Genomic DNA, 27,526 nt, shown 5'->3' with positions numbered 1-27,526 from the left:
ATTCATATATCCTTATGTACATATTCTTTATCCCCTTACACTGTGTATGACAGTAGTTTTTTTTGGAATTGTTAGTTAGATTACTTGCTCGTTATTACTGCATTGTCGGAACTAGAAGCACAAGCATTTCGCTACACTCGCATTAACATCTGCTAACCATGTGTATGTGACAAATAAAATTTGATTTGATTTGAAGCACTTTCACCATATTTTTAAACCCTTGTTTTCAACAACAGAATATGGCCTCATGTCTGCAACGATAAATGTCCCAATAGATTTGGTGATGGCTTTAGTCCGGTCTGATTCTGCAGCAAAGGGCTGCTTAAATGCCGCGGTGAGAAGTTTGTCTCTTGACTGAGTTGGCTCCCGTCACTGACACACCAGGGTGATGATGCTTTAAATGTGTGGCCATGCTCAATGTATTTCCATGATCATACAGCTTTCTTGTGACACATGCCTACACACTGTAATGGTGTTGTCCACCACCCTTCTTCTATCATCATATATGACAGGGAAGCCAAAATACTCCCATACATGAGACTTAAATAAAGCAGGAGGCTTTTCCAGTTCTTCAGCTCCTCCGCTAGCTCCATGGCTGTCACTGCTCTTTTTTTATTCTTTGCTTTTTGCATTCAGGATTGATTCATTGGGATTCAAAAATAATCAAATCAACCTTCAGGCTTCAAAGTATAACACAGCACACATCTGTCTTGTCTTTCTTTTCACTGCAACTCTCAAACGCATTAAGAAGGAAAGAAATTCCACAAATTAACCTGTAACAAGGCACACTGTTAATTGAAATGCATTCCATGTGACTACCTCATCAAGTTGGTTGAGAGAATGCCAAGAGTGTGCAAAGCTGTCATCAAGGCAAAGGGTGGCTGCTTTGAATCTCAAACACAAAATATATTTTGATTTGTTGAGCACTTTTCTTTTTTTTTGGTTACTACATGATTCCATATGTGTTATTTCTTAGTTTTGATGTCTTTATTCTACAATGTAGAAAATAGTAAAAAGAAAAGAAAAACCCTGGAATGAGTAGGTGTCCAAACTTTTGAATGGTACTGTATATACTGTGAATCGCCAATAAATTGGAACAAAATCTAGATTATTTTTAGGCCACATCCCCCAGCCCTAGGTTAGACAGGATCATACCAGTTATTACAGTAAAGGTGGAGATCAAGTGATGACGGAGAAATAAAGGAATTGAGCTGGAAGAAAGTGTGATACTTGACATTAAGTTTTTTTTAACTTTACCTTTATTTAACTAGGCAAGTCGGTTAATTAAGAACAAATTCTTATTTTCAATGACGGCCTAGGAAAGGTGGGTTAACTGCCTTGTTTAGGGGCAGAACGACAGATTTTTACCTTGTCAGCTCGGGGATTCGCTCTTGCAATCTTTTGGTTACTAGTCCAACGCTCTAACCACTAGGCTACCTGCCGCACCATGAACATCAAGCTGGCGGGGTTGAGACACAAGATGGATATATTACATTATAGATTTTTCATTTTAATTAATCACAAGACTGAGTTGGCCTGGCTGGCTGTGATCCTGGTCGTGAGTTCAATGTCTGAGAGTTTGTTTTCTGACAACTGTGAAAGTCTGAGAAAACAGCAGGTGATTTGTTAAAGGCCCTGCTTAGTTACTGAAATGTGACACTTGCATAGATGTGGTTGGGTCAAAGGGTGTCTTTAGTTGAATTTCACCAGCCTTTTTGCTTTCCTGGTCTCAAATCCGTATCCTGGACATTGAGGGATGCTAATTTTGGTGTGCCATATATCAAATACCACATGTCCATTGGTCATCACTCCCGGGGTGAGAGACGGAGGTACTGTTCCACTATTGAGCTAAATCCTATCCACTATCATTTCTTAACAAGAACATAAACTGAGCGTGACCAAAACAACATTCTTCTGGTTTTTCGAGGTCAATGTTTTTGTTTACTCTTGTTTGAAGATAAGGCGCTGGCTGTGGAAAGTTTTGCATGAGAAGAATATTATTTATTTTTGCCCTTTGTAATCTTATCCCTGGATGTAACGAGAAGTATGAAAGAGCTTAGTATGTCATGGCTGTCGTGTTCTCAAGTGATAAAGCTGTTGGTTATCTGAGCCGACAGGGAGCTAGTGTTTCTGTGGGCCTGATTGAGCAGTCAGTGGCTCAGCCTGAGCCTCAGATCAGAGCAGTGCTGACCCAGCACTGACTGCAGGGCTGGGTGAGGGTGCAGCAGAGGCAAACTGGGCAGAGAGAGAGAGCGAGCTAGTCTAGTGTGGTGGTCGGTGCTATTGCACTTTGCCGTAACCTGCTTAGTTTATCATCAGCAGCACCTCTCAATGGCATGTGTGGGTCCCATGTGGCTCGGTTGGTAGAGCATGGCGCATGCAACGCCAGGATTGTTGGTTCGATTCCCACAGGGAACCAGTACGAAAAAGTAAGAGCATCTATGCATCTCTGGATAAGAGTTAAATTACAAAAAATGTGTCTTGTGTTCGAGAGAGCCAATCAGAATATAGGCCTTTATACAGCCTAACCCTCTGGTCCTGTAAGAGATCATTGTTGCTGATAGTGAATGGTACCACCATGCCTTGAGATTTGGAAATGGCCAGATGACGTTTTGTCATAAAAAGGGCTTGTGTTTTTGTTGTGAAAGGGTGCCTGAAGACTAGGATAAATTGTGACCTTCACAGGGTAATCTCTTGCATGTCAGTCAATGGCTGTTTGTTTCCAAGTCAGAAAGAGTTGCAGATCCTTCCTCTATTTTTGCTGATCGCGACAGTCAGAGAGGCTTGCGGACAGCAGCCATAGGAGCCAGGCTGGAGGAAATACAGCAATATAAAACTTGCAGTATTAGCAATGGTTGTCACTCAGTCAGAGCAGTAAAATCCAACTGTCACTTCTTGTTCGACCTCCACTTTAAACAAGTCCCTCCGCAGATGCACTGAGCTGAATTGCTATTCCAGACAGGCGTTGTGTTCTGTCTGACACCTGCATTGTCCAAACGCCAGTAACCAGTAACTGAGCCCTCTGTACACAGACTGGTGGATTTAGCAGCCAGCGCCTGTCTGCTCTGCACTGCATGCTGAATTGGGCTACTGCCTGAAATCAGCACCGGGGTGAAATGCACTACACTCGTTTTAATACCATATAGAGCACGTGTAATTCTCATTCCACGGAGGGCCGTGTGTCTGCGGGTTTTCGCTTCACCCTTGTACTTGATTGATAAAATAAGGTCACTAATTAGTAAGGAACTCCCCTCACCTGGTTGTGTAGGTCAGTGGTTCCCATACTTAAAAAAACATTTTTTAAAGGAACTTAGTCTGGCTTTAAACTTACTCTTGAAAGTTGTAATGCACAAGGTGCACTACCCAATTTCGAAATTGTATCATCAGTTCCTCTTGTCATGTTAGTCAACTAGCCCATGTCAGCTAATGTTTTTTAGCCCATAGATATTTTTTTTATTTTTGTCACTTGTATAGAATTGCAAGAAAATTAGCTTTAAAACTGCTACATTTTCTTTGCACTCCATGAGAAAATGGGTAGAATTGCAGGAATTAAGCTTTAAACCTGCAAAATTCTCTCCACCAATAAGAGTGGTGTGAACAGTTTTTGTCATGAACAGTGCTTGTACCCATAGAAATGGACGTGGCGTGCGAGCTTGCGCAGGTGGGGTGCGGGATGTTCCCCAATGCTGGAATAGGGGCCCAGGTTGAAAAAGAACCCCTGGTCTAGGTCTCAATTGAAAGAAAAAAAACCTTAGCCCTCCATGGAATGAGTTTGACACCCCTGCTATAGAGGTAGTAAACAAGGGTAGTGCTCAGCTCAATCCAGTTTAGCATATGTTGTTTATGTCTCCTCTAGTCCCCTGTTTTTGTCCTCCTCAGCTGGCTGCATTTCCTGGTGTGTGTGTGTGTGTGTGTGTGTGTGTGTGTGTGTGTGTGTGTGTGTGTGTGTGTGTGTGTGTGTGTGTACAGTGCAGGGCTGATGATGTTTCTGCAGGAGGGAGTTTGGCTGGCTGTAATCACAGTTCATAGGTGGTCAGTGTTGATTTAGTCCACTAGGTTAGGCAGTATGACATGAATACCAGAGAATCCAGCCAGGGAAATCACCCAGGGAGCTACGGCAGTCAATATTCAATTTATTCTGAATCAAGTCATGGCAAGCAATCGGATGTGTTCAAGTATTGTCATTTCCATATTAGAAAGTGTTTTAGGTCATATGCTTTCTCTTCCCAGGAGTTGAGCATAAAAATGTATTATGTGATGTGCAGTCTCAATCTGCCACGCTATTTTAGTCTTTTACTGGAGTTGTTTTGCTTATGAGAAGGTTAGGCTAGGCTGCATGTTCCTCACTAACCACCACACCTATGAGCTTTTTTTAGCATTAATTATCTTTACAGATAGGACTATAAAGAGCACTGTTTTAACTAGAGGTCAACCGATTATGATTTTTCAACACCGATACCGATTATTGGAGGATCAAAAAACCCGATGCCGATTAATCGGACGGTTTTTAAAAATTTTACAAATTTGTAATAATGACAATTACAACAATACTGGATAGTGAACACACTCACACACTTACTTTAACTTAATATAATACATCAATAAAATACATTTAGTCTCAAATAAATAATGAAACATGTTCAATTTGGTTTAAATAATGCAAAAACAAAGTGTTGGAGAAGTAAAAGTGCAATATGTCATCAAATCAAATCAAATTGATTTATATAGCCCTTCATACATCAGCTGATATCTCAAAGTGCTGTACAGAAACTCAGCCTAAAACCCCAAACAGCAAGCACTGCAGGTGTAGAAGCACGGTGGCTAGGAAAAACTCCCTAGAAAGGCTAAAACCTAGGAAGAAACTTAGAGAGGAACCAGGCTATGTGGGGTGGCCAGTCCTCATCTGGCTGTGCCGGGTAGAGATTATAACAGAACATGGACAAGATGTTCAAATGTTCATAAATGACCAGCATGGTCGTATAATAATAAGGCAGAACAGTTGAAACTGGAGCAGCAGCACGGTCAGGTGGACTGGGGACAGCAAGGAGTCATCATGCCTGGTAGTCCTGGGGCATGGTCCTAGGGCTCAGGTCCTCCGAGAAAGAGAGAGAAAGAGAGAATTAGAGAACGCACACTTAGATTCACACAGGACACCGAATAGGACAGGAGAGGTACTCCAGATATAACAAACTGACCCTAGCCCCCCGACACATTAACTACTGCAGCATAAATACTGGAGGCTGAGACACGAGGGGTCAGGAGACACTGTGGCCCCATCCGAGGACACCCCCAGACAGGGCCAAACAGGAAGGATATAACCCCAGCCACTTTGCCAAAGCACAGCCCCCACACCACTAGAGGGATATCTTCAACCACCAACTTACCATCCTGAGACAAGGCTGAGTATAGCCCACAAAGATCTCCGCCATGGCACAACCCAAGGGGGGGCGCCAACCCAGACAGGATGACCACATCAGTGAATCAACCCACTCAGGTGACACACCCCTTCCAGGGACGGCATGAGAGAGCCCCAGTAAGCCAGTGACTCAGCCCCTGTAATAGGGTTAGAGGCAGAGAATCCCAGTGGGAAGAGGGGAACCGGCCAGGCAGAGACAGCAAGGGCGGTTCGTTGTGCCATATAAAAAAGCTAACGTTTGAGTTCCTTGCTCAGAAGATGAGAACATGTGAAAGTTGGTGGTTCCTTTTAACATGAGACTTCAATATTTCAAGGTAAGAGGTTTTAGGTTGTAGTTAATATAGTATTTATAGGACTATTTCTCTCTATACCATTTGTATTTCATATACCTTTGACTATTGGATGTTCTTATAGGCACTATAGTATTGCCAGTGTAACAGTATAGCTTCCGTCCCTCTCCTCGCTCGAACTAGGAACACACCGACAACAGCCACACTCGAAGCAGCGTTAATCATCACACAAAAGCCGCGGCCCTTGCAGAGCAAGGGGAATAACTACTCCAAATCACAGAGCGCGTGACGTTTGAAACGCTATTAGCGCACCCAGCTAATTAGCTAGCCATTTAACATCGGTTACACAAGCCATAGGCTTGAAGTCATAAACAGCGCTGTGCTTGCGAAGAGCTGCTGGCGAAAGTGCTGTTTGAATGAATGCTTACGAGCCTGCTGCTGTTTACCATCGCTCAGTCAGACTGCTCTATCAAATCAGACTTAATTATAACATAACACACAGGAATACGAGCCTTTGGTCATTAATATGGTCGAATCCGCAAACTATAATTTCGAAAACAAAACGTTTATTTCAGTGAAATACGGAACCGTTCGGTATTTTATCTAACGGGTGGCATCCCTAAGTCTAAATATTCTTGTTACATTGCACAACCTTCAATGTTATGTCATAATTACGTAAAATTCTGGCAAATTAGTTCACAATGAGGCAGGCTGCCCAAACTGTTGCATTCGCGTAACAGGCAGGCTCCTCGTGGAGTGCAATGTAATCAGGTGGTTACGAGCATTGGACTAGTTAACTGTAAGGTTGCAAGATTGGATAACCCGAGCTGACAAGGTGAAAATCTGTCATTCTGCCCCTGAACAAGACAGTTAATCCACCTTTCCTAGGCCGTCATTGAAAATAAGAATGTGTTCTTAACTGACTTGCCTAGTTAAATAAAGGTATAAAATGTATTTATAAAAAAATAAATCAGCAAAATACCGATTTCCGATTGTTATGAAAACTTGAAATCTTCCCTAATAGTTTTAACCTCCTAGCTTGGTCCTACATCCTTTGAAAAGGGCGTTTGCTTCCTGTTTTAGCAGCACAATGCCACCTGTATAGGGTTAAAAGGGGGTCAGTGCTCTTGTAAGAGAGTCTCTTGTCAGTGACCTCCTTTATTGTGAGGATTTGGTTGCAATGGAACTGCTGAGTGACACAGAACATGCCACAGGGAAGAAAAGCAGCATCCTCGTTTTGTTTGGACTCCCTTTGTCTGAAATCTTTCAGTGATCAATGATTGGCGGATCTCTTGCCATTTCCCTCCTTTGTCTGCGGTTGTCGAGCTCTGGAGTGAATTATGAAATTGTCCATTACGTCCGGCTTGTGTGTGTGTGTATAGCCTCCATGTATTCCTATTAAAGGGGTGGGGGGGGAGTTTACAAAGGATACATTGAATTGAAGCAAGAATGTTAACTTTTATCATGTAGTTGTGTAGCGGCTGCTGCACATCCTCTTTGTATTACTCACATTGTGAAAAATGGCCCCAGAACAGAAGTACTTTCACTTCATTCAGCTGCAGATTGCCGTAGATTGAGATGGAGGCTTGCTGGAATTTGAAAGGCTGGAGCCACATTTTAAAGTGCTTGTGCAAGCCTGACTGAGTGTATAATGTGCTCAGTTTGTGTGTGTGTGCTCAGTCAAAGGGAATCACCCATCTTCCTGTATTTGACAATCCAGGGTTTCATTGCATGGGTTGGCCAGGCCATCGTGTCAGCTTTCTGTAATGAATCGTAAATTACCCCCCTGCTCTCACCCCATCAGGAACCAGGGCCTGGCCCTCATTTATCAAGTTGCGTGCGCACAAAAAATACTCTAAACATTGTGTGCTCCAGTTTTCCCACAAAGGTTGGATAAATACTATTTTGAACTTTACTAGAAAGTGTGTATCTTCACCAAATCTCAAACTGCCTGCACAAAACTTCTAGTAGGTTGATCAACTGTATTGCAAGCAAATAGGATTATTCTTACTTTGAAGGAAATGGCAGGTGTTTGATGCACAGGAATTATAACAATGGTAAGCTAATAAAATCATCAAAACATAGGTAGGCCTAATGATAAAAAGGATGCATTTGCCATTGGTAAGGGAATCGCACAGCAGCATGTCATTTAATGTATATTTAACTTTTATAATAAAGGCTTAAATCATAATCATATTGAAGGAAATGTCCTTTTCTGACATAACTGCTTTTAAAATATTACCGCTACACAACAAATAGTACCATTTTTATCAGTTTTTATCAAGAGACAGGTAGGTAGCCTTGACAGTATGGATAAGCTACAGTAGCCTATTGCTGTGTGTATTAGGAGCGTGACATTGCCTATTTAATTTCAGAGCCTTTATGAAGGCAAGAGATGGATGCACAACCATGTATTGATAAACAAAATATTGGACAATTAGTCTTTTGCATTGACGTGTGGGCTGTAGCATTTACTTTTCAATTGTTTGAAAGGACAACCAATCTTGCAGAATACGCGGCCAACGTTTGCGGGATTGTAGCGCTCGTTCACGACCACACAAATATAATAAGGCTCTGATTTATCAGTGTGTGCAACAGTTTGATACATCAAAATAATTTTATCTCCACATCCGCCAGAATTTAGTAAGACATTTACGCACGGTTGATAAATGAGGCCCCAGGTGCTGCTAGGGTCTAGCAACATCAACACCACCAGCTGACCAGGAATGGAGGAGAGTGGATACCGGAAAACATTCCAAATGTTAATTGCTGTCACCTATCTCCATTACTGTGTAGTAATATATATATATATATATATACACACACACACAACCGTTCAAAAGTTTGGGGTCACTTAGAAATGTTTTTGAAAGAAAAGCAAAAACATTTTTAGACTAGTTGAGTATCTAAAGCTTCAGCATTTGTTAGTTCAATTACAGGCTCAAAATGGCCAGAAACAAAGACCTTCCTTCTGGAACTCATCAGTCTATTCTTGTTCTGAGAAATGAAGGCTATTCCATGAGAGAAATTGCCAAGAAACTGAAGGTCTAGTACAACGCTCTGTACTAGTCCCTTCACAGAACAGCGCAAACTGGCTCTAAGCAGAATAGAAGAGGAGTGGGAGGCCCCGGTGCACAACTGTGCAAGAGGCCAAGTACATTAGTGTGTCTGGTTTGAGAAACAGACTCCTCAGAAGTCCTCAACTGGCAGCTTCATTAAATAGTACCCGCAAAACACCAGTCTAAATGTTAACAGTGAAGAGGCGACTTCAGGATGCTGGCCTTCTAGGCAGAGTTGCAAAGAAAAAGCCATATCTTAGACTGACATATAAAAAGTAAAGATTAAGATGGGCAAAATAACACAGACACTGGACAGAGGAAAACAAGTGTTAAGGACAGTCAAATCTAAGTTTGAGGTGTTCGGATCACAAAGAATAACATTGGTGAGACGCAGAAAAAATGAAGAGGCCAGAGGAGTGCTTGACGCCAAGCATGGTGGAGGCAATGTGATGGTCTGGGGGTGCTTTGGTGGTGGTAAAGTGGGAGATTTGTACAGGGTAAAAGTGATCTTGAAGAAGGAAGGCGATCACTCCATTTTGCAACGCCATGCCATACCCTGTGGACGGTGCTTAATTGGAGCCAATTTCCTCCTACAACAGGACAATGATCCAAAGCACAGCTCCAAACTATGCGCAAACTATTTAGGGAAGCAGTCAGCTGGTATTCTGTCTATAATGGAGTGGCCAGCACAGTCACTGGATCTCATCCCTATTAAGCTGTTGTGGGAGCAGCTTGACCGTATGGTACATAAGTGCCCATCAAGCCAATCCAACTTGTGGGAGGTGCTTCAGGAAGCACGGGGTAAAATCTCTTCAGATTACCTCAACAAATTGACATCGAAAATGCGAAAGGTCTGCAAGGCTGTAATTGCTGTAAATGGAGGATTCTTTGAGCAAAGTTTGATGGACACCATTATTTATAACATTGTCAACACTATTGCCTATTCATTTTGCAACTCATTTCATGTATTTCTATGTGACATTTCTATGTGACCCCAAACTTTTGAATGGTTGTGTGTGTATAAACTCAGCAAAAAAAAAAGTCCTCTCACTGTCAAATGCATTTATTTTCAGCAAACTTAACATGTAAATATTTGTATGAACATTAAGATTCAACAACTGAGACATAAGCTAAACAAGTTCCACAGACATGTGACTAACGGAAATGGAATAATGTGTCCCTGAAAAAAAAGGGGGGGGGGTCAAAATCAAAAGTAACAGTCAGTATCTGGTATGGCCACCAGCTGCATTAAGTACTGCAGTGCATCGCCCCTCATGGACTGCACCAGATTTGCCAGTTCTTGCTGTGAGATGTTACCCCACTCTTCCACCACCTGCAAGTTCCCGGACATTTCTGGGGGGAATGGCCCTAGCCCTCACCCTCCGATCCAACAGGTCCCAGATGTGCTCAATGGGTTTGAGATCTGGGCTCTTCGCTGGCCATGGCAGAACACTGGCATTCCTGTCTTGCAGCAAATCACGCACAGAAGGAGCAGTATGGCTGGTGGCATTGTCATGCTGGAGGGTCATGTCAGGATGAGCCTGCAGGAAGGGTACCACATGAGGAAGGAGGATGTCTTCCCTGTAACGCACAGCGTTGAGATTGCCTGCAATGACAACAAGCTCAGTCCGATGATGCTGTCACACACCCACCCCAGACCATGACGGACCCTCCACCTCCAAATCAATCCCGCTCCAGAGTACAGGCCTCGGTGTAACGCTCATTCCTTCAGATGATAAACGCGAATCTGACCACCGTGACTCGTCAGTGAAGAGCACTTTTTGCCAGTCCTGTCTAGTCCAGCGATGGTGGGTTTGTGCCCATAGGCAATGTTGTTGCCGGTGAGGTCTGGTGAGGACCTGACTTACAACAGGCCTACATGCCCTCAGTCCAGCCTCTCTCAGCCTATTGCGGACAGTCTGAGCACTGAAGGAGGGATTGTGCATTCTATGGTGTAACTCGGGCATTTGTTGCCATCCTGTACCTGTCCCGCAGATGTGCCGATCCTGTGAAGGTGTTGTTACACGTGGTCTGCCACTGCGAGGTTGATCAGCTGTCCGTCCTGTCTCCCTGTAGCGCTGTCTTAGGCGTCTCACAGTACGGACATTGCAATTTTATTGCCCTGGCCACATCTGCAGTCCTCAAGCCACCTTGCAGCATGCCTAAGGCACGTTCACGCAGATGTGCAGGGACCATGGGCATCTTTCTTATGGTGTTTTTCCAGAGTCAGTAGAAAGGCCTCTTTAGTGTCCTACGTTTTCATAACTGTGACCTTAATTGCCTACCGTCGGTAAGCTGTTAGTGTCTTAATGACCGTTCCACAGGTTCATTAATTGTTTATGGTTCATTGAACAAGCATGGGAAACCGTGTTTAAACCCTTTACAATGAAGATCTGTGAAGTTATTTGGATTTTTACAAATAATCTTTGAAAGACTGGGTCCTGAAAAGAGGTTTATTGTGTGTGTGTGTATATACAGTTGACGTTTACATACACTTAGGTTGGAGTCATTAACTTGTTTTTCAACCACTCCACAAATTTCTTGTAACAAACTGTGGTTTTGGCAAGTCGGTTAGGACATCTACTTTGTGCATGACGCAAGTAATTTTTCCAACAATTGTTTACAGACAGATTATTTCACTGTATCACAATTCCAGTGGGTCAGAAGTTTGCATACACAAAGTTGACTGTGCCTTTAAACTGCTTGGAATCGTCCCAAAAATGATGTCATAGCTTTAGAAGCTTCTGATAGGCTAATTGACATAATTTGAGTCAATTTCAGGTGGACCTGTGGATGTATTTCAAGGCCTACCTTCAAACTCAGTGCCTCGTCGCTTGACATCATGGGAAAATCAAAAGAAATCAGCGAAGACCTCAGAAAAAACATTGTAGACCTCCACAAGTCTGGTTCATCCTTTGGAGCAATTTCCAAATGCCTGAAGGTACCAGGGTCATCTGTACAAACAATAGTATGCGAATATAAACACCATGGGACCGCTCAGCTGTCATACCGCTCAGGAAAGAGATGCGTTCTGTCTCCCTAGAGATGAATGTACTTCGGTGTGAAAAGTGCAAATCAATCCCAGAACAACAGAAAAGGACCTTGTGAAGATGCTGGTGGAAACGGGTACAAAAGTATCTATATCCACAGTAAAACGAGTCTTATATTGACACAACCTGAAAGCCTGCTCAGCAAGGAAGAAGCCACTGCTCCAAAACCGCCATTAAAAAAGCCAGACTACGGTTTGCAACTGCACATGGGGACAAAGATCGTACATTTTGGAGAAATGTCCTCTGGTCGGATGAAACAAAAATAGAACTGGGGGACGTTTGCAAGCCGAAGAACACCATCTCAACCGTGAAGCACGGGGGTGGCAGCATCAATTTGTGGCGGCACTTTGCTGCAGGAGGGACTGGTGCACGTCACAAAATAGATGTTATCTTGAGGCAGGAAAATTATGTGTATATTTTGAAGCAACATCTCAAGACATCAGTCAGGAAGTGAAAGCTTGGTCGCAAATGGGTCTTCCAAATGGACAATGACCCCAATCATACTTCCAAAGTTGTAGCAAAATGGATTAAGGACAACAAAGTCAAGGGATTGGGGTGGCCATCACAATGCCCTGACCTCAATCCTATAGAACATTTGTGGGAAGAACTGAAAAGGCCTGTGCAAGCAAGGAGGCCTACAAACTTGACTCAGTTACACCAGCTCTGTCAGGATTAATGGGCCAAAGTTCACCCAATTTATTGTGGGAAGCTTATGGAAGCCTACCCAAAATGTTTGACCCAAGTTAAACAATTTAAATGCAATGCTACCAAATACTAATTGAGTGTATGTAAACTTCTGATCCACTGGGGATGTGATGAAAGAAATAAAAGCTGAAATAAATCATTCTCTCTGCCATTATTCTGCCATTTCTGCCATCTTAAAGTGGTGATTGTTTACTAGGATTAAATGTCAGGAATTGTGAGAAACTGTGTTTAAATGTATTTGGCTAAGGTGTTTGTAAATTTCCGACTTCAACTGTCTGCCTGTCTGTGTGTCTGTGTATCATGCATATTAGGTTTTTGGCCGATACCGATATCCATTGTGGCTACCTAGCTAATAATTACTCTCAAGGATTCCAAAATCATTGCTAAGAATAATGAAAATGACTGCAGTTTCTACTGGTCATTGTTTTCAGGCTGATTTGTATTGGTGCTAGCTATGTAGCAAGCTAAAGTTAACTAGCTACCCCAGAAGTTGCGGTTGAACCAAATAATGCTTTATTACCAACATGGTGTTTTAAGCACATCGTTCGTGGCCGGTGTTTGCTTGTTTGCAGACTTTTGTACAGCTTTGACAGTGCTACTGTATGTTTTTTGACACGCAAAGGCCCAAGCGGCATTCCACAGGTATGTATGTGTGTGTGTGTGTGTGTGTGTGTGTGTGTGTCGTGAAGCTAATAGCAGTGACGCTATTACTGTGTAACTCCGATAGGGCTTCATCTGAAAAATGGCGCACTTGGTAGTGTGTACCGGTGCTCGACCAGTTGCGAAAGCCAACATCACCCATGACAGAGAACGGTTGAAATTCAGGGGCAATGAATTCCATTATCTTGGCTTTAATGGATTTTGACTGAGTTGTCTCGCTGAAATTTTCTTACTCTTTCAAATGACTGCTTGACTTGTTGACTGCTCGATCCACACAGCAGACATTGCGGGCTAGGTTAGGAATGCTGTGTTGCATGTGTAGTGCAAAATAAAAATGTTATATAGGTATGCACGTCAGCTTTGACATCGGTTTTACACATCGGAACATTAAACTAGACACCGATGTTAGCATTTTTAGCTAATATCGGCCGATTCCAATATCTTCACCGATATATTGTGCATCCCTTATATATTAAATATAACACCAGTCAAAATTTTGGACACACCTACTCAATCGAGGGAGTTGATTTATTTCTGCTTTTTCTACATTGTAGAATAATTGTGAAGACATCAAAACTATGCAATAACACATATGGAATCATGTAGTAACAAAAGGTATTAAACAAATAATATTTTAGAATATTCAAAGTAGCAACCCTTTGCCTTGATGACAGTTTTGCACACTCTTGGCATTCTCTCAACCAGCTTCTTGAGGTAGTCACCTGGAATGCATGTGTGCCTTGTTAAAGGTTAATTTGTGGAATTTCTTTCCTTAATGCGTTTGAGCCAATCAGTTGTGTATTGATAAGGTAGGGGTGGAATACAGAAGATAGCCCTATTTGGTAATTGACCAAGTCCATATTATGGCAAGAACAGCTCAAATAAGCAAAGAGAAACGACAGTCCATCATTACTTTAAGACATGAAGGTTAGTCAATCTGCAATATTTCAAGAACTAGGAACGTTTCTTCAAGTGCAGTCGCAAAAACCATCAAGCACTATGATGAAACTGGCTCTCATGAGGACCGCCACGGGAAAGGAAGACCCAGAGTTACCTCTGCTGCAGAGGATAAGTTCATTAGAGTTACCAGCCTCAGAAATTGGAGCCCCAATAAATGCTTCGGAGTTCAACTGCTTGAAATCAGGCCTTTATGGTTGAATTGCTGCAGAGAAACCACTACTAAAGGACACCAATAATAAGAAGAGACTTGCTTGGCCAAGAAACACGAGCAAAGGACATTAGACCGGTGGAAATCTGTCCTTTGGTCTGATGAGTCAAAATGTGAGATGTTTGGTTCCAACCACCGTGTCTTTGTGAGACGCAGAGTAGGTGAACGGATGATCTCCCCATGGTGTGGGGGTGCTTTCAAATCAAATGTATTTATATAGCCCTTATTACATCAGCTGATATATCAAAGTGCTGTACAGAAACCCAGCTTAAAACCCCAAACGGCAAACAATGCAGGTGTAGAAGCACGGCGGCTAGGAAAAACTCCCCCAGAAAGGCCAAAACCGAGGAAGAAACCTAGAGAGGAACCAGGCTATGAGGGGTGGCCAGTCCTCTTCTGGCTGTACCGGGTGGGGATTATAACAGAACATGGCCAAGATGTTCAAATGTTAATAAATAATTTTAATTACAGTGAACAGGTCAGGGTTCCATAGCCACAGGCAGAACAGTTGAAACTGGAGCAGCAGCACGGCCAGGTGGACTGGGGACAATAAGGAGTCATCATGCCAGGTAGTCCTGAGGCATGGTCCTAGGGCCCAGGTCCCCCGAAAGAGATGGAATTAGAGAGAGCATACTTAAATTCATACAGGACACTGGATAGGACAGAAGTACTCCAGATATAACAAACTGACCCTAGTCCCCCGACACACAAACTACTGCAGCATAAATACTGGAGGCTGAGACACGAGGGGTCAGGAGACACTGTGTCTCTCACATGGGTAGGCAGACCATTCCATAAAAATGGAGCTCTATAGGAGAAAGCCCTGCCTCCAGCTGTTTGCTTAGAAATTCTAGGGACAATTAGGAGGCCTGCATCTTGTGACCGTAGCGTACGTGTAGGTATGTACTGCAGGACCAAATCGGAAAGATGGGTAGGAGCAAGCCCAAGGTAGGACCTTTGCTGGGGACATTGGCAATTTATTTCGTATTTAAGGCACACTTAACCAGCATGGCTACCACAGCATTCTGCAGCGATACGCCATCCCATCTGGTTTGCGCTTAGTGGGATTATCATTAGCTTTTCAAAAGGACCAAGACCTCAAACTAGTGATGTATAAAGTGTTCAATGTCATACTTGAGTAAAAGTAAAGATACCTTTTAATAACAAATGACTGAACTCAGTCACCCAGTAAAATACTACTTGAGTAAAAGTTTAAAAATATCTTGTTTTAAATATACTTAATAAGTACAGTGGTGAAAAAAGTACAATGTTTTCATACTTAAATGCTATATATCAAATTCCTCATATTAAGCAAATCAGACTGCTCATTTTTGTTTTTATTTAAAAACAATTACGGACAGATAGGGGCACATCATTTCCGAATGCAATATGTGTTTAATGAGTCCGCCAGATCGGAGACACTAGGTAGGACAATGCGTTGTATTGAAGGGTGTGTGTGTGTACTCCTGCCTGAGTACTTTGGTGTTAGGGAAAATGAATGGGAGTAAAAAGTACAGTTTTTTTTTCTTTAGGAATGTAAGTGGAGTATAGGTAAATGTTGTTGTAAAAAAGATAAATACTAAAGTATAGGACAGATACCCAAAAAAAACTACTTAAATGATTTTAAAGTACTACTTTACTTAAGTACTTTACGCCTCTGCCCAAAACACACCTCCAGGCTGTGTAAGAGCTATATGACCAAGAAGGAGAGTGATAGAGTGCTGCATCAGATGACCTGGCCTCAACAATCCCCCGACCTCAACCCAATTGAGATGCTTTGGACCGCAGAGTGAAGGAAAAGCAGCCAACAAGTGCTCAGTATATGTGGGAACTCCTTCAAGACTGCTGGAAAAGAATTCCAGGTGACTGCCTCATGAAGCTGGTTGAGAGAATGCCAGGAGTGTGCAAAGCTGTCAAGGCAAAGGGTGGCTACTTTGAAGAATATAAAATATATTTTTGGTTATTACATGATTCCATATGTGTCATTTCATAGTTTTGATGTTGTCACTGTTATTCTACAATGTAGAAAATAATACAAATAAAGAAAATAAAAAAAATTGTGTGTATGCATACAGTTGAAGTTGGAAGTTCACATACACCTTAGCCAAATACATTTACACTCAGTTTCTCACAATTCCTGACATTTTAATCCTAGTAAAAATTATATGTTTTAGGTCAGTTAGGATCACCACCTTTTATTTTAAGAATGTGACATGTCATAATAATAGTAGAGTGATTTATTTCAGCTTTTATTTCTTTCATCACATTCCCAGTTGGTTAGAAGTTTACATGCACTCAATTTGTGGTGGGATGGTGTTATTCGGCTTGCAAGCCTCCCCCCGTTTCATCCAAACATAACGATGGTCATTATGGCCAAACAGTTCTATTTTTGATTCATCAGACCAGAGGACATTTCTCTAAAAAAGTACAATCTTTGTCCCCATGTGCAGTTCCAAACCGTAGTCTGGCTTTTTTATGGCGGTTTTAGAGCAGTGGCTTCTTCTTTGCTGAGTGGCCTTTCAGGTTACGTCGATATAGGACTCGTTTTACTATGGATATAGATACTTTTGTACAGGCTTCCTCCAGCATCTTCACAAGGTCTTTTGCTGCTGTTCTGGGATTGATTTGCACTTTTCGCACCAAAGTAAGTTCATCTCTAGGAGAAAAAACACGTCTCCTTCCTGAGCGGCATGACGGCTGCGTGGTCCCATGGTGTTTATACTTGTGTACTATTGTTTGTACAGATGAACGTGGTACCTTCAGGCGTTTGGAAATTGCTCCCAAGGATGAACCAGACTTGTGGAGGTCTACAATTTGTTTTCTGAGGTCTTGGCTGCTTTCTTTTGATTTTCACATGATGTCAAGCGATGAGGCACTGAGTTTGAAGGTAGGCCTTGAAATACATCCACAGGTACACCTCAAATTGACTCAAATTATGTCAATTAGCCTATCAGAAGCCATGACATCATTTTCTGGAATTGTCCAAGCTGTTTAAAGGCACAGTCAACTTAGTGTATGTAAACGTCTGACCCACTGGAATTGTGATACAGTGAAAAAATCTGTCTGTAAACAATTGTTTGGGAAAATTGTGTCATGCACAAAGTAGATATCCTAACCGACTTGCCAAAACTATAGTTTGTTAACAAGAAATTTGTGGAGTTTTAGAAAAACGAGTTTAAGACTCCAACATAAGTGTATGTAAACTTCCGACGTCAACTTTTTGTATCTCGCTCTCGTAAGACATGATATAGGCCCAGTCCTCAGGCAGATAAAAAGATGTGAAATGATTTGTTAGGCCTACCGTCAAAAATACCAAACAATCTCTTATTTTCACAATGTGCAGTTTATAGATCACTTTTTCTCCTGAGTGTTTTATTTTGTCTTTTGTTGTTTACTTTGGGTAAAGCATTGTTAGTCCCATTCCACTGTGCCTCTTTTTCCCCTTTTGTATAGAACGAGGAATTGGCCCTGACAGGCTCCTGTCCTATAGGGAGATCTCAATTTTTGCCAACCCACACCACTGACGCCATCATTAGGGTTTTGATCAACAGCAGTGCGAACGGGGGGGGGAAATGACTAACTACAGTGAGGAGGCAGTTTAGCATAGCTTCCTGGAATGTCTGATTTTACCTCTTGTCAGGGGCTATTAAAGGAAGCTGGGTTAATCTTTCTGGAAATCTTCTTTCCACTCAGGGAGGAGTGCCTGCCTTAAATTCCGTACTACTCCCATGAAGCTGACAGGAACCATCATACCACTGTGGTATGTATAAGCTAATAAAATGAAGGTACTGCTGACTTTCTATTGCTACTGTCTGTTGCTCTTCTTTGAACGACTGACCTGAATGACACCCATGTACATATTACCTCGACTAACCCATACCCCTGCACATTAACTCAGTGCCAGTACCCTCTGTATATAGCCTCTTTCTTATTTTGTTGCTTTTTTATTTAGTTAATAGTCACTAACTGCGTTGTTGGTTAAGGGCTTATAGGTAAGCATTTCACTTTAAGTTCTGCACATGTGACAAATACATTTTGATTTGATTGCTAGTGACAGCTGGTTTTGAAAGAACAACAAACCTGTCCTTTTTGGCTGCTTTAATTCCCCCGAATGGACTGTTTTACAGTGCTCTCTCTCTAATACACACACACTTTGTATCACCATATCACCACTCACATATGGCTGCATAATGAACTAATAGATTTAAATGCACAATTTGAGTTTTGGGGTTAATCAAACGTAGTTAAAAATTGTGTGAAGTGCTGAACCCATTCAACAGCCTGGGCCAGGCTTTTAGGGCAAAGGGCCATGCTTCCTAAGAGATTCCCACACACCCAGAACAAGATTTTTAATACCAGCAGCACTCCACTCACCTCTCTTCTTGTTAGATGAGGCACGCACAGTTAGATGGATGGATTAGCAAATGAATTGCAGACCCCTCTAAAGACCCCCTCAAACTCATTTGTCATTCAGTCTGCATCTGTAATTCGCACGCTTTGAGTTTGAGTCGCTGCATGTTTTTTCAAACAACTTTAACTTATCAAATGCCATCTTTTATTAAGGTCAAAAACAATCTCATACCTCGACCTACACATTGTATAAGTTGTTTTTGTATGTGGAGTGTATTTAACTGTGCAGTTTCCCTATCACCATTGTTTTTTCCTCCCCCATTATTCAGTGCTCTAGCTGAACGAACATACTAGCTGGGCCTTATCAGTGGCACTCCATATGGATGTCTAGTCTGTTGCTAAGGCCAGCAGGCTGTGTTAAGCCACCCTGCACCCTGCCTGACTCCTCACTAAATCACCTGTGTCACTGCCTGCTGCCTGTCTCTCCCATGTGACAGAGAGGGAGCAGAACAGGGTATAGCAGCTCAGCCATCCACACCCTGCCCTGAGGATTCCTTTACCCAGTACCAACCATCTCTCTCTTTCTCTGTCTCTCTGCAGTGTGTGGGGGGCCGATGGGTCTGCTCTTTAGAGACCCCAATTATCCCTGACTAGCAGACCTCCTGAACGTGCAGAGGAAGTGCAGCTATGTCATGGCAGCTGGAATAGTGATGGGATGATTAGCGCAAGCCACGTCTCTCATTTCTGCTAAATAGTTCACATGAAATAACCACTTGTGCACAACAGCAGATTTACTTTATATAGGCCTAGTACACACTGTCCTGTAGGCAGTGTGTACTATATAAGCTGTGTTGATATGATGTTGTTGGTGTAGTGTTGATGTGATATTGAGGTGGTGGTGGTGTTCAGTTCATGTCAACTTTGATAAAGGTCATTTGTCCTCTGAGCTGCCCTGGTTGGGTCTGGGCTATTCTAGCCAAGCCATAACTGAGAGATTAATTTATCATTAGGCTGCTCCATCCAAAGTCCCCTCCTTCATCAGCTCAAGTCGGCTATCTCAGCCTGACTGTTGCCTCCGGGCCTTATTGCAGGAGAAAGAGGGTCAATGTCGAAGAATGTGCTGTCGGGTGCGTTAATGTTGCGTTCAATTGCATAAACCTTTTGAGCGGGCCTCATCAGTCTTTAAACATTGGACAGCTAGGGGAAAGATGGCTATGTGAGTTAGGTAGTTTGAGAAGGCATGATGCAAGAGTGTGTGTGTGTGGCTCATTTTAACCATAACTGGTATACTCCTAGTTCTTTCGGGAATAATATCTCAATAAATATGAATACTTTTGTGACAATCGGGTATTTGCAATGCAGACCATGCTTCCTCCTCTCCCAGTGAGTGGCAAGGGCAGAGAGGTGCTGTCTTTGGGAGACAGACAGACTGGTATGCTTTGGCTATGACAGACAGACGGATGTAGTGAATAAATAGACTGTGTGGTATGCTTTGGCTTTGGACAGGCAGATGGATGGGCGGGCAGTGCGGTGTGCTTTGGCTGGGGCTGCTGCTCTGTGAGCCTGGGAGGGCCAGATGTTCCCATGCAGACACACGGGTGAGATGTTCGCCATGCAGGATAAGGGCTGGGAGCTAGCGCACTCTGCAGTGGGGGCACGCATGCATACGCACAAACGCACAAAGGACATGAAGGGATCCCAAATGTCTGCCACTTTCTTCCCCTGGCAACACACCTTTAGACACCCTGGCTCACAGAGAAGGATCTCTTTTATCCCAGACAGGCCCTGTGTTGATGTCAACATTGACATTGAGCTGACCTTACCTGCTGCTGTACATGGATAGAAAATATAATTGTTTGGGCTTTCGGGTTGTATCGACCAGGAAATCCAGCACATGGAGGGAAAGGGGCCTGGCATACAGGGAGGGCAGGGAAGGCTTAGTCTCACCACATTTTGGTGTGCATCTCTGACTGTGTGTGTGTGTGTGTGTGTCTGTGTGTATTTAGGCTATATGTATAAGAGATCAGGATAGTTTAATGGCGCTGTGGATAAATGTTCCAAGCCAGACTGAGTGCGGCGTTGCTCTGCTCAGTTCTGTGGCTGGTTGTGTAACACTGCCTGTCTGCATGGTGGTTTGTGTGTGTTAAGCCCTTTTAGGATGATTTAATGGCCTTAGCTCTCCCACAGCTCAGACTACTGGAGCTGCAGTGAGCCTCCTCCTAAATCAAACTGCTTTACACCCTGGTGCTGCTGCTGCTGACCTATGCTGGAGTCTCCTCTCGCAAGTGTGTCTGTCCTCAGAGCGAGGAACAGCTGCATTGATTTGGATCTGTTTGCTGAGCACTCAGAGGAGAAATGATAGCCGTTGAAACACCTGGAGAGGGGGGTGTCGGGAACCACTGTCCCACATGTGTACACGCACAACCCCACCTCTGATTCCTATGTGAGGACAGTCTGGGATCCCAATCAGCAGCACTTTAAAAGCTTTCCTCTTTCTCCCTTTAATCACAGGCTCAATTTGTCACCAGCGTGTCCAATTTCTGATAAGAGCTTGAATGTGAGCGAGCGAGGCAGGGGAAGAGCAGCACAAAATGGATGCACCTGCTCATAAATGAAATCAAGCCACTCCATCTTCATTTCCCTATGCTGCTACGCTAGCCTGCCTGGAACAATGCTGTTGCGCATTAGCTCGGCTCTGTCCACACACAAACACAGGCTGGGTCTGAAATGGCACCCTCTTCCCTATATAGTGCACTACATTTGACCAGGACCCATATAGTGCACTATATAGGAAATATGATGCCATTTCTACAGACACTGAGTCAAGCCCATTTGAGACTAAACCAAAATGGAGAGGGTGGAGTGCGCAGTCATGTGTTTGGGCTGCTGACAGGCATTAAACTGTTTTTCACTAGTTTGACCAGTCAGATAACACACAACACTGGCATCTGTCCCGCTCTCCTCTCTCTGCCTGCCTGCTTGTGCAGTATGCACTCAATCACACACATTTTGAAGCACACGTCCACATTTTGAATCAAGCTACACAGTACGCGCACCTTTATGTCACATTTTGACTCACTCATACAGTATCTCACACCCACCCTTCGAAGCACTCACAGCTCATACACACATTTTTGCTGGGAATGTTACCTTGGGCATACCTGTAATTCCATACATAAGTGGCTGTGTGGTAGGTTTCTCTGATGTAAGACCACACCACAGCTATGTGACACATTAGGGCTTCTGAAACCCTAGTGTCCCTTCAGGGTGCATCACAGCTTCCTGCTGTTTTACAACCCACATGATTCTCACATTTAACCCACCCTGCCAACCATGCACACTCCCTCTCTCTCTCTGTCCTGTAGTATTGGTCGATAAATGTATAGGGTTGCAAAATTCCCAGGTTTTCTAGAAATCCCAGTGTCAAGATTCATGGAATCGGGAGGGATTAAGCAGGAAATCTGTGAATCCTCCAACCAGGATTTCTGGAAAATTTAAATTATACTCCTGTTGTCTGGCTTGTACATGTGCAATCTACACATGTAGTATTTCTCTATCTGCAGTTGTGCTTTTGTTCATTTCCATGTAAAAGGATCCATGTGCACCAACATGTGAATTCATAGGAGCATGTTAAATTGGGTGTCAAATGAAAGCTGAGCCTATATTTCTGAGAAATTAAGGCATATATATGTTTTTCAACCCTTTTTCTGTCACTAAAAATGTGGAAGAAGCCAAGGCTTTGATTTCTGGTCAAACAGTTAGAAGATGGGTCTTAGAACACATCTACCAGAAAAGGTCTTAAAAGGTATTAGAAATGCATCAAAACAAAATGATGTTGAAGTAAAGACACCTGCCAACTAATAAACACTTATGTTTCATTTTGGAGAAATTGAAGAAACACTGCTTTGTGCCTTGAAATTCCATTACAAAAAACACCTCTAAGATATTTTCTCATTTCTCTCCCTCATGAGAAGGGAGAATAATGAAAGTTCACAGAAGTAACAAGTTAAGATGGGCCTATCGATTAATTCGTGTTTTTACTGATACCAAATCGGTAACGGAATTTCTACAATTTGGATTGGCTACAATGGGAAATCATAGTAGTCACAAACCACAGTTGGGTTCACAAATTTGGACAGCACAGTACTAGGGATGGGCACGGTTATTCCAGTATCCGAACGGACGTTAGTATTCGATTTACTTGGGAGAGTATTCATTTTTTAATAGACCATTACATTCAACATTTTAATAAAACAACAGTTTTATGAGTTTGAGTGTGCCCCATTAAAAAAAAACAATGTTGTTGTCGGTCAATCAAAGTGACGCTACAGTCGGTCTCCATTAGGGGTCGACCGATTAATCAGAATGGGCTGTTTTAATTAGGGCGCCAATTTAAAAATAAAAATAAAATTGTTTTTAAAAAATAATTTAATTTAATTGAACCTTTTATTTAACTAGGCAAGTCAGTTAAGAACACATTCTTATTTTCAATGACAGCCTAGGAATGGTGGGTTAACTGCCTTGTTCAGGGGCAGAACGACAGATTTTCACCTTGTCAGCTCGGGGGATCCAATCTTGCAACCTTACAGTTAACTAGTCCCACGCTATAACCACCTGCCTCTCGTTGCACTCCACAAGGAGACTGCCTGTTACGCGAATGCAGTAGAAGCCAAGGTAAGTTGCTAGCTAGCATTAAACTGATCTTATAAAAAACAATCAATCAATCATAATCACTAGTTAACTACACATGGTTGATGATATTACTAGTTTATCTAGCGTGTCCTGCGTTGCATATAATCGATGCAACGCTGGGGGATGATTTAACAAAAGCGCATTTGCGAAAATAGCACAAATGTTGGACGACTGTACCTAACCATAAACACCAATGCCTTTGTTAAAATCAATACGCAGAAGTATATATTTTTAAACCTGCATATTTAGCTAAAGGAAATCCAGGTTAGCAGGCAATATTAACCAGGTGAAATTGTGTCTTCTCTTGCGTTCATTGCACGCAGAGTCAGGGTATATGCAACAGTTTGGGCAGCCTGGCTCATTGCAAACTAATTTGCCAGAATTTTATGTAATTATGACATAACATTGAAGGTTGTGCAATGCAACAAGAATATTTAGACTTAGGGATTCCACCCGTTAGATAAAATACAGAACAGTTCCATATTTTACTGAAATAATAAACGTTTTGTTTTCGAAATGATAGTTTCTGTATTCGACCATATTAATGACCTAAGGCTCGTATTTCTGTGTGTTATAATTAAGTCTATGATTTGATATTTGATAGAGCAGTCTGACTGAGCGATGGTAGGCAGCAGCAGGCTCGTAAGCATTCATTCAAACAGCACTTTTGTGTGTTTTGCCAGCATTTCTTCACAAGCAGAGCTCTGTTTATGACTTCAAGTCTATCAGCCTAATGGCTGGTTAGCGGGGTGCACGCTAATAACGTTTCAAAGGTCACTCGCTCTGAGACTAGGAGTAGTTATTCCCCTTGCAGAGGGCTTTTGTGGAGCGATGGGTAACGCTGCTTCGAGTGTGGCTGTTGTCGATGTGTTCCTGGTTCGAGCCCAGGTAGGGGCGAGGAGAGGGACGGAAGCTATACTTACACTGGCAATACTGTAGTGCCTATAAGAACATCTAATAGTCAAAAGGTATATGAAATACAAATGGTATAGAGAGAAATAGTCCTATAAATACTATATTAACTACAACCTAAAACCTCTTACCTTGGAATATTGAAGTCTCATGTTAAAAGGAACCACCAACTTTCACATGTTCTCATGTTCTGAGCAAGGAACTCAAATGTTAGCTTTTTTACATGGCACATATTGCACTTTTATTTCTCCAAAACTTTGTTTTTGCATTATTTAAACCAAATTGAACATGTTTCATTATTTATTTGAGGCTAAATTGATTTATCGATGTATTATATTAAGTCAAAATAAGTTCATTCAGTATTGTTGTAATTGTCATTATTACAAATAAAAAAATATAAAATAGGCCGGATTTTTAATTGGTTTCGGCTTTTTTTGGTCCTCCAATAATCGGTATCGAAAAATCATAATCGGTCGACCTCTAGCCTTCATGTGTAGGAAGTGAAGTGGGATTTTTCTAATCAATGCAAAATGGAATAAAAATAGCAGAATTAAATTGGCTAAATGTAGAGTAGGCTACAATGATCAACCTACGGAAGGCGGGGGGCAATTTCATAAATATTGATGCATCTCAACATAGAAGCCATTTGGGTGATTCGGTTGAGACTTGAGTGCATGACTTCACTCTGAGCCCTTGACAAAACAAAACATGGCGGACAATTTCTCTCGCCTCGCATATGAAACTAGTAGTACCCACCAAATTCAATGACAGTTAAAATTTAAATACGAATCTGACATTCCCGCTCCCCAATAACATTGTCTCCGAGGACGGCTTGCTAGCTAGCTACAGTATTTGATTCATATCAGCCGCTTTCTTATTGAACAGCTCAGCTAGCTAGTGAAATGCTCATTTGCAATGCTAGCTAGCTACCGTTAGCTAGACTCGGGAGCTCATGTGGACATACTGTAGGCTTCAGGAGCCAGCCAGCTGGTTAGATATGATTGCACCATAATGCAACAACTGGCTACTAGTTTGTTTTCAGACAAATATTTTCAACTCATCAACCTAGTTTATCCACTGGCCACCTCTTTTAGGAGGATAGCTAATTACTGAAATCTAGCTGGCTAGATCACTGGCCAGGCAGTAGCCACTAACTAATCTTGGACACACAACCTATTCTTTGATACATTTGGATTAACTTGGTCATATCAAGCAACACAGACCATTTGTGGAATGGAAAAATAACAATTAGTGGGCTCGTTTTTGTGAATGATCGGACAGTGAAAGTAAAATAGATTGGTAGCTAGCTGGTGATGCTTTTATTTATTATTTGGTGATCAAGCTTAAGCTGGGTTTCCCAAACAGCATGAGCTAGATGGCTCTGTGGAGAATCTGTGTGACATCACCCGACTGGGTCTGTCGACATTGCCCTCGCTTTCCTACGGAAAGACAATTCGCAACAGTTAGGTTCTTGTTTCATATAGAGTTGTTGTAGACATTGGATGTAGAGCACAGCAAAATAGCCTCAATTAGCCTTTCTAGCTAGCTTCTTTACAACAATTTGATTCAGTCAAGAGGCACAAAAGTTTTTTATTTTTAAGTATTACCCCTTTTATCTCCCCAATTCCGTGGTATACAATTGGTAGTTAGTCTTGTCTCATCGCTGCAACTCCCGTACGGACTCGGGAGAGGCGAAGGTCATCCTAAACACAAGCCTCACTGCTTCTTGACACAATGCCCACTTAACCCAGAAGCTAGCTGCACCAATGTGTTGGAGGAAACACTGTCCACCTGGTGACTGTGTCGGCGTGCACTGCATCCGGCCCGCCACAGGAGTCGCTAGTGCGTGATGGGACAAGGACATCCCTGCCAGCCAAACCCTCCCCTAATCTGGATGACGCTGGGCCAATTGTGCGCCACCCCATGGGTCTCCCAGTCGCGGCTGTCAGTGACAGGACCTGGACTCGAACCCAGAATCTCTATTGGCACAACTAGCACTGCCTTAGACCACTGCACCACTCAGGAGGCCTGTGATAGACAAACTTGTTGCTGTTATCTCTCTAGCGTGAGTCTGGCTACTTTCTCTCTCTCCCCCATTCCATGCCACGTACATAGACTTTCACACAGACCTGTCCCTGCTCCTCTCTTGCCCCTTACCAACCCTCCTGCGGAAACAAGTTTTTTTTAAATAAATAAATATATAGATATATATATATATAACTTTTTCCACATTTTATGTTACAACCTTAATCTAAAATGGATTTTAAAAATACTAATCCTCAGCAATCTACACACAATACCCCATAATAACAAAGCGAAAACAGATGTTTAGAAATTTGTGCAAATGTCTTACGTAAATAAGATATGTTTTTATTTTTTAAGTCTTCAGACCCTTTGCTATTAGACTCGAAATTGAGCTCAGGTGCATCCTGTTTCAATTCATCATCCTTGACATGTTTCTACAACGTGATTGGAGTCCACCTGAGGTAAATTTCAATTGATTGGACATGATTTGGAAAGGCACACAAGTCTATATAAGGTCCCACAGTTGACAGTGCATGTCAGAGCATAACCAAACCATGAGCTCGAAGGAATTGTCCGTAAAGCTCAGAGACAGGATTGTGTCGAGGCACAGATCTGGAAAAGGGTACCAAAGCATTTCTGCAGCAATGGTCCCCAAAAACACAGTGGCCTCCATTCTTCAATGGAAGAAGGTTGGAACCACCAAGGGTCTTCCTAGAGCTGGCCGCCCGGCCAAACTGAGGAATCGGGGGAGAAGGGCCTTGGTCACAGAGGTGACCAAGAACCTGATGGTTACTCTGACAGAGCTCTAGTGTTCCTCTGTGGAGATGGGATAACCTTACAGAAGGACAACCATCTCTCCAGCACTCCACAAATATGGCCTTTATGGTAGAGTGGCCAGACGGAATCCAAAAAGGCACATGAAAGCCCGCTTGGAGTTTGGAAATAGGCACCTAAAAGACTCGGACTATGAGAAACAAGATTCTCTGGTCTGATGAAACCAAGATGGAACTCTTTGGACTGAATCCAAGCAGGCTGTTATGTGCCTAATACTGTGGTGTGGCTTCCGTCTGGCCACTCTCCCATAAAGGCCTTATTGGTGGAGTACTGCAGAGATGTGAGAACCTTCCAGGAATGCCATCTCCACATAGGAACTTTGAAGCTCTGTCGGTGACCATCGTGTCTTGGTTGTGCCAAACATC

The 27,526-nt window shown here is 42.6% G+C and overlaps 1 protein-coding gene across 23 annotated transcripts in view; it reads left to right on the top strand.

The window, feature by feature from the left end:
- fam222ba (family with sequence similarity 222 member Ba) overlaps nt 1–27,526 on the top strand; it is an 81,145-nt gene that overhangs the window by 23,993 nt on the left and 29,626 nt on the right. For 14 of the 23 annotated variants that reach the window (XM_042326834.1, XM_024431774.2, XM_042326831.1 and 11 more), the window contains one exon: nt 18,042–18,108. The exons of 3 other annotated variants lie outside the window; for them this stretch is intronic. The gene's annotated coding sequence lies outside the window, so the exon portion shown is untranslated. Of the gene's footprint in view, nt 1–17,215; nt 17,236–18,041; nt 18,134–27,526 lie in introns of those variants that run through there. 6 more of the 23 variants (XM_024431781.2, XM_024431785.2, XM_024431775.2 and 3 more) reach the window with 3 other exon arrangements.

This window comes from Oncorhynchus tshawytscha, linkage group LG09 (assembly GCF_018296145.1).
Source record: "Oncorhynchus tshawytscha isolate Ot180627B linkage group LG09, Otsh_v2.0, whole genome shotgun sequence".
In the NCBI taxonomy this organism is placed as follows: domain Eukaryota; kingdom Metazoa; phylum Chordata; class Actinopteri; order Salmoniformes; family Salmonidae; genus Oncorhynchus; species Oncorhynchus tshawytscha.
This window is presented reverse-complemented; position numbering and strand designations above follow the sequence as displayed.